At 53.4% G+C, this 7,500-nt stretch overlaps 1 non-coding gene across 1 annotated transcript in view; it reads right to left on the bottom strand.

The window, feature by feature from the left end:
• Nucleotides 1-1,282, bottom strand: part of LOC124563985 — a 1,910-nt gene extending 628 nt beyond the window's left edge. The window contains exon 1 of the ribosomal RNA XR_006970428.1: nucleotides 1-1,282. This exon is cut by the window's left edge and continues 628 nt beyond it. This is a non-coding gene — a ribosomal RNA (small subunit ribosomal RNA).
• Between the last annotated feature and the right edge of the window lie 6,218 nt (nucleotides 1,283-7,500).

The raw sequence follows: 7,500 nt of genomic DNA, 5'->3' as shown, positions 1-7,500 counted from the left end.
TAAGCCGCAGGCTCCACTCCTGGTGGTGCCCTTCCGTCAATTCCTTTAAGTTTCAGCTTTGCAACCATACTTCCCCCGGAACCCAAAAGCTTTGGTTTCCCGGAGGCTGCCCGCCGAGTCATCGGAGGAACTGCGGCGGATCGCTGGCTGGCATCGTTTATGGTTAGAACTAGGGCGGTATCTGATCGCCTTCGAACCTCTAACTTTCGTTCTTGATTAATGAAAACATACTTGGCAAATGCTTTCGCTTCTGTTCGTCTTGCGACGATCCAAGAATTTCACCTCTAACGTCGCAATACGAATGCCCCCGCCTGTCCCTATTAATCATTACCTCGGGTTCCGAAAACCAACAAAATAGAACCGAGGTCCTATTCCATTATTCCATGCACACAGTATTCAGGCGGGCTTGCCTGCTTTAAGCACTCTAATTTGTTCAAAGTAAACGTGCCGGCCCACCGAGACACTCACTCAAGAGCACCCTGGTAGGATTGCAACGGGGTCCGCCTCGGGACGCACGAGCACGCACGAGGCGCGTCGCACGCCTTCAGCTCGCCCCACCGGCAGGACGTCCCACGATACATGCCAGTTAAACACCGACGGGCGGTGAACCAACAGCGTGGGACACAAATCCAACTACGAGCTTTTTAACCGCAACAACTTTAATATACGCTATTGGAGCTGGAATTACCGCGGCTGCTGGCACCAGACTTGCCCTCCAATAGATACTCGTTAAAGGATTTAAAGTGTACTCATTCCGATTACGGGGCCTCGGATGAGTCCCGTATCGTTATTTTTCGTCACTACCTCCCCGTGCCGGGAGTGGGTAATTTGCGCGCCTGCTGCCTTCCTTGGATGTGGTAGCCGTTTCTCAGGCTCCCTCTCCGGAATCGAACCCTGATTCCCCGTTACCCGTTACAACCATGGTAGGCGCAGAACCTACCATCGACAGTTGATAAGGCAGACATTTGAAAGATGCGTCGCCGGTACGAGGACCGTGCGATCAGCCCAAAGTTATTCAGAGTCACCAAGGCAAACGGACCGGACGAGCCGACCGATTGGTTTTGATCTAATAAAAGCGTCCCTTCCATCTCTGGTCGGGACTCTGTTTGCATGTATTAGCTCTAGAATTACCACAGTTATCCAAGTAACGTGGGTACGATCTAAGGAACCATAACTGATTTAATGAGCCATTCGCGGTTTCACCTTAATGCGGCTTGTACTGAGACATGCATGGCTTAATCTTTGAGACAAGCATATGACTACTGGCAGGATCAACCAGGGAGCTGCGTCAACTAGAGCTGAGCAGCCGGCCGCCCGGGAGTGTGTCCCGGGGGCCCGCGCGAACACGCAAGCGTCCGCTCAATTATTCTGCAAACAGGAGGAGGCTGAGCTCCCCTGCACAATACACCTCGAAACCCTCTCAGGTCCCGGCGGCGCGCAGCGCCGTCCTAAGTACTTGGTCGGGTTCGAGAGAGGCGCAATCGCCCGGAGTTTGGCGAGTAGACGCTTTAGGTGCGACCACCCGTGCTCCCAACTGAGCTTGCCGCTGCCGACAGAGGCCCGGGAGCGTGCTGTCGTGGCATTGCCGGCGGGAGACAACACGCGCCACCTACGGTGGCCGGCAGCTCCAACGCCAGCGCCACAGAAGGACAAAAGCCCCACTTGGGTGCCGAAGCGAACTCTCCCAGCACAGCGCACGCGCCAACACGTCCGCACAGCTGCGATACAAACCACCTGCGAGAACCGCAGAGGCGACCGAGCAGCAGACGGCGTCGCGGCGCCGAGCGCCGGGCGGCGGCGCATCCTCAGCGCACACAGTCCTCAATCGGACCAGCACACTGCAGATGTCCACCGCGCTTCGCACCGGGCCCGCGAGGACCTACTTTGGCCGCACGGCGCCGCGTGCAGGGTGCGCCGGCGCGCAGCTGCGCCGCCTGCCGCCTCCGTCGGCCGGCGCGCCTGCCACTGGCCGCCCCCACCAGCCGGCTGTAGCGCGTGCGCCCACGCACCGCGCGGCCAGCACGCCGGGAGGCCCCCCCTCACCGGCCGGGGACGGTCCCACCCAGCCACCGCCGCGTATCGCTTCACACCCACATGCCATTCACGTTCGTGGGCATGGTGGGTATCGCTGAAACAACCGGTTGGTAGCTCAACCGATCGTCGCCATCACTGATTCACCTCTAGCGAGAACAACCGCACCACAACCGTTTACCAGTTGTTCATTTGCGTAACGTCACCAGCAAACGTAGACGTCCATCGCCATTTGCAAATTCAACGATTGTTGCATGCCTGTGTCAGGTGTCACGACACACTATGTCTGCCCACATACACGCAACAACATGTGCACGCTTCGCGAACACGTGGAAGGTGGCCCCCGTACGTATGCGATGTCCATTGCGCGAACGACTGTCAACCGGCCTCTGTCGCATGTCGCAGATGTGGAACGCAGTGCACCATGCTATCACGGTGTGTGAGAAGAGACGACTACGTCTGACAACACGCGCCACTACATCAACAGACGGCTCATGCTGATCGCCATCCACGGCATACCATACTGCAATCCAGCTCTTATAGGGAGACGACACGTAGCTGAGTGCACAATATTTGGACCGTATGGTTCGCCGTTGTTGGCGCAGTCGTGGTACGGTCACACATGTACCACGATGTATCATTCAGTACATGAGGACCAATGTGCAGTACAGTGTGTGATTTGGACGTACAACATCAGCGGACAGTTGACACACGCCGTACCACAACGTAGGCTGTGCTTCGCCATGCAAATGCCAATGAACAACTGCGAAGGGCATTGAGCATGTACGTCCTGCTGCCATCCGCATTACAGTGTATAGCTGCAAGGTGTTTAACATGAAGCGATACTCTGGGGACCAGGCAGTGCGAGTAGCAAACTATATTGCGGGGGTTGCAGTTAGGCAACACCACACTAATTTAACGCGTCGTATGACAATTACAGAGCAGGTTAAGGCCCAACGTGTGTTGGGTTAAGGCCCAACGTGTGTTGGGTTAAGGCCCAACGTGTGTTGGGTTAAGGCCCAACGTGTGTTGGGTTAAGGCCCAACGTGTGTTGGGTTAAGGCCCAACGTGTGTTGGGTTAAGGCCCAACGTGTGTTGGGTTAAGGCCCAACGTGTGTTGGGTTAAGGCCCAACGTGTGTTGGGTTAAGGCCCAACGTGTGTTGGGTTAAGGCCCAACGTGTGTTGGGTTAAGGCCCAACGTGTGTTGGGTTAAGGCCCAACGTGTGTTGGGTTAAGGCCCAACGTGTGTTGGGTTAAGGCCCAACGTGTGTTGGGTTAAGGCCCAACGTGTGTTGGGTTAAGGCCCAACGTGTGTTGGGTTAAGGCCCAACGTGTGTTGGGTTAAGGCCCAACGTGTGTTGGGTTAAGGCCCAACGTGTGTTGGGTTAAGGCCCAACGTGTGTTGGGTTAAGGCCCAACGTGTGTTGGGTTAAGGCCCAACGTGTGTTGGGTTAAGGCCCAACGTGTGTTGGGTTAAGGCGCAACGTGTGTTGGGTTAAGGCGCAACGTGGGTTACGTTAAGGCGCAACGTGGGTTACGTTAAGGCGCAACGTGGGTTACGTTAAGGCGCAACGTGGGTTACGTTAAGGCGCAACGTGGGTTACGTTAAGGCGCAACGTGGGTTACGTTAAGGCGCAACGTGGGTTACGTTAAGGCGCAACGTGGGTTACGTTAAGGCCCAATATAGGTTAGGTTAAGGCCCAATATAGGTTAGGTTAAGGCCCAATATAGGTTAGGTTAAGGCCCAATATAGGTTAGGTTAAGGTACAATATAGGTTAGGTTAAGGTACAATATAGGTTAGGTTAAGGTACAATATAGGTTAGGTTAAGGTACAATATGGGTTAGGTTAAGGTACAATATGGGTTAGGTTAAGGCGCAATATGGGTTAGGTTAAGGCGCAATATGGGTTAGGTTAAGGCGCAATATGGGTTAGGTTAAGGCGCAATATGGGTTAGGTTAAGGCGCAATATGGGTTAGGTTAAGGCGCAATATGGGTTAGGTTAAGGCGCAATATGGGTTAGGTTAAGGCGCAATATGGGTTAGGTTAAGGCGCAATATGGGTTAGGTTAAGGTACAATATAGGTTAGGTTAAGGTACAATATAGGTTAGGTTAAGGTACAATATAGGTTAGGTTAAGGTACAATATGGGTTAGGTTAAGGTACAATATAGGTTAGGTTAAGGCACAATATGGGTTAGGTTAAGGCGCAATATGGGTTAGGGTAAGGCGCAATATGGGTTAGGTTAAGGCGCAATATGGGTTAGGTTAAGGCGCAACGTGGGTTACGTTAAGGCGCAACGTGGGTTACGTTAAGGCGCAACGTGGGTTACGTTAAGGCGCAACGTGGGTTACGTTAAGGCGCAACGTGGGTTACGTTAAGGCGCAACGTGGGTTACGTTAAGGCCCAATATAGGTTAGGTTAAGGCCCAATATAGGTTAGGTTAAGGCCCAATATAGGTTAGGTTAAGGCCCAATATAGGTTAGGTTAAGGCCCAATATAGGTTAGGTTAAGGTACAATATAGGTTAGGTTAAGGTACAATATAGGTTAGGTTAAGGTACAATATGGGTTAGGTTAAGGCGCAATATGGGTTAGGTTAAGGCGCAATATGGGTTAGGTTAAGGCGCAATATGGGTTAGGTTAAGGCGCAACGTGGGTTACGTTAAGGCGCAACGTGGGTTACGTTAAGGCGCAACGTGGGTTACGTTAAGGCGCAACGTGGGTTACGTTAAGGCGCAACGTGGGTTACGTTAAGGCCCAATATAGGTTAGGTTAAGGCCCAATATAGGTTAGGTTAAGGCCCAATATAGGTTAGGTTAAGGCCCAATATAGGTTAGGTTAAGGTACAATATGGGTTAGGTTAAGGTACAATATGGGTTAGGTTAAGGTACAATATAGGTTAGGTTAAGGCGCAACGTGGGTTACGTTAAGGCCCAATATAGGTTAGGTTAAGGCCCAATATAGGTTAGGTTAAGGCCCAATATAGGTTAGGTTAAGGCCCAATATAGGTTAGGTTAAGGCCCAATATAGGTTAGGTTAAGGTACAATATAGGTTAGGTTAAGGTACAATATAGGTTAGGTTAAGGTACAATATGGGTTAGGTTAAGGTACAATATGGGTTAGGTTAAGGTACAATATAGGTTAGGTTAAGGCACAATATGGGTTAGGTTAAGGCGCAATATGGGTTAGGTTAAGGCGCAATATGGGTTAGGTTAAGGCGCAATATGGGTTAGGTTAAGGCGCAATATGGGTTAGGTTAAGGCGCAATATGGGTTAGGTTAAGGCACAATACGGGTTAGGTTAAGGCACAATACGGGTTAGGTTAAGGCACAATACGGGTTAGGTTAAGGCACACATTGTTGTAAGGAAAGGTGTTTTCGGGGGGGGGGGGGGGGCTGGTTTGTTGATTGTGATTATCGTAAGTAAATGACTGCGGCATCATCTGATTTGCCACGTCAGGGTGCACCTTTGGCTCATAACAGGCGGCGCTCTGATTCCATGCTTGTGGCAGACCTGTGTCTTTCATTCGTGCCATTGTTTGTGTGGTGTGACAGGAGGCAGTATTGTGATGTTGGGTGCACCCCTGTGTAGGACATGTGTGGGTGTTGGTGGCTTAGCTGAGCAATGGTGGTTGTCGGAAGGGTGGGATATTCTGTTTTCCGAGTGGACCTCCCGGTCTGGTTATGATAGTGTGGATTGTCTAATGTGGCAGAGAGGATGCACTGGGTGTTGTTCCATGCTGGTGCTTAGATATTGTCTGTGTGCCTGTTACAGGCAGAGAGTAGTGCGTGATAAGAGTGTCTGGCTGACGTGTGATTGTGAGCAGAGTCTTTCAGCATGTATACGGACAGTTGTATACATTATCTGTATTCTGATGGCTCTATCTATTACTAATCAGCGCCGTGTATACGTTTAATCCGGTTCCAGTCGAAACTATTGTATCTCTGTACATTAGTGACACGGCGAGCCCGCTATGTAGTTACTCGTCTCGGCAGCTTCCACCGGTGTATGGCAAATGATTATAAGGAATCAGTCTAGTCGTCAATACCGATAGTGTGACGTCACATGTCTGGGGTGGGGGACGCTGCGCCCTTCCGGTGGGTCATGGCCTAGGAAGACTCTTCCCACGCAGGGGGGCTTGGACTGTCATTGACTCTTCCGAGTAATATACTTGCCGTACGTTTTTGCGACTGCGAGTGCAACGCTCACCGGTACCGACATGGATGGAGCGCCTCCTAGCTGCCGCTGAGCATCTGCATTCGTACAGAGAGCAACGCGCTCGCGTCTGTAGCTCGTACGTGGTACAGCTCGCAGCTCATGTATAGGGACAGCGGGAATGTCGCATATTGGACATAACTCTTCATGAAACGCACGTTATAGGGGTGGATTGCACATTGCGAGTGCGAGCAAAGTCCGCCGTTCATCCGCTGGAGCTGCGAGTTGGGCGGTTGGGGTGGGGCACGAACAGGTGCAGGTGGAGTGATTGCCGGTCCACGACTTCGTGCGGCAGAGGCGCTGGCGTTGGGGTGCTGTTGTCGACAGAGGATGCAGGCTTTGTGGGTGGGGTCGAAAGAAGGGCACTGTGGGCCCATGGCTGTCTTAGTCGGCTTGGCGTCTCATAGATGACGGTATCGTCGTTGCAGGAGGTCATGTTGCGGGAGACCTACAGATGGCGGTATGTTTTGCGGTGCGCTCGACATGGCGGACGTAGTGTTGTCAGATTCGCATAGATGGAGGTATTGCATGTGGTTTCGCCGTATTTTCATAGATGGCGATACTGTTTTGCCGGCATGGTTGGCGTAGTTCCGTCGGATCCCTGTAGATGGAGGTGCCGTTTCTGGCTCGATGTCAATGTCGTTGCGTCACATGCGCATAGATGGCGGCATCGTCGTAATACCTCGCCCACTACGGACTTATCACCACCCACACTAGCCGCCCCGGGGACTTGCCAACGACACACCCTATCCCAAGTCTATTTTCTTGCGGAGCATCATGTGTTATTATATTTTATTTCACATCCATGGTGTAGGGGTATTGTAGGTCACCGGACGGCGGTGGACGCTATGTTACCACACGACGGGTGGGGGACGGCGACAACGTACCGTCGACCGCCCGACACCCGCCCGACGACGCCGCCTCCGCGCGGCGCGCCGGCCGGTGGGCCGACATCGACCGTCCGGCACCCATCGCGGCACCCATCGCCCGTCGCCAAAGCGATACGCTGTAGCGCGGCAGACCACAAGGCGCCCGGCCGGCGCCGCCTCCCCCGCCGCGCGCACGGAGGCGGCACCCATCGCAGCGCCCGCGCAGGCGGCAGGGGGCCCGCCAACCGATACGCCGCCGTCCGCCGCACCCAATGCAGCGCCCTGGGTGCGGCGCGCCCGGCCCAGACCGATACGCCGTACAGAAGCATAAGCAAAAAGCAGCCCACACGTGCCCCTGTTGGCGACCAGCCCCTGGGGGTCTCGT

Source organism: Schistocerca americana, unplaced genomic scaffold (assembly GCF_021461395.2).
Source record: "Schistocerca americana isolate TAMUIC-IGC-003095 unplaced genomic scaffold, iqSchAmer2.1 HiC_scaffold_1262, whole genome shotgun sequence".
Lineage (NCBI taxonomy): Eukaryota > Metazoa > Arthropoda > Insecta > Orthoptera > Acrididae > Schistocerca > Schistocerca americana.
The sequence above is the reverse complement of the archived record's forward strand: the minus strand, read 5'-3'. Positions and strand labels throughout refer to the sequence as shown.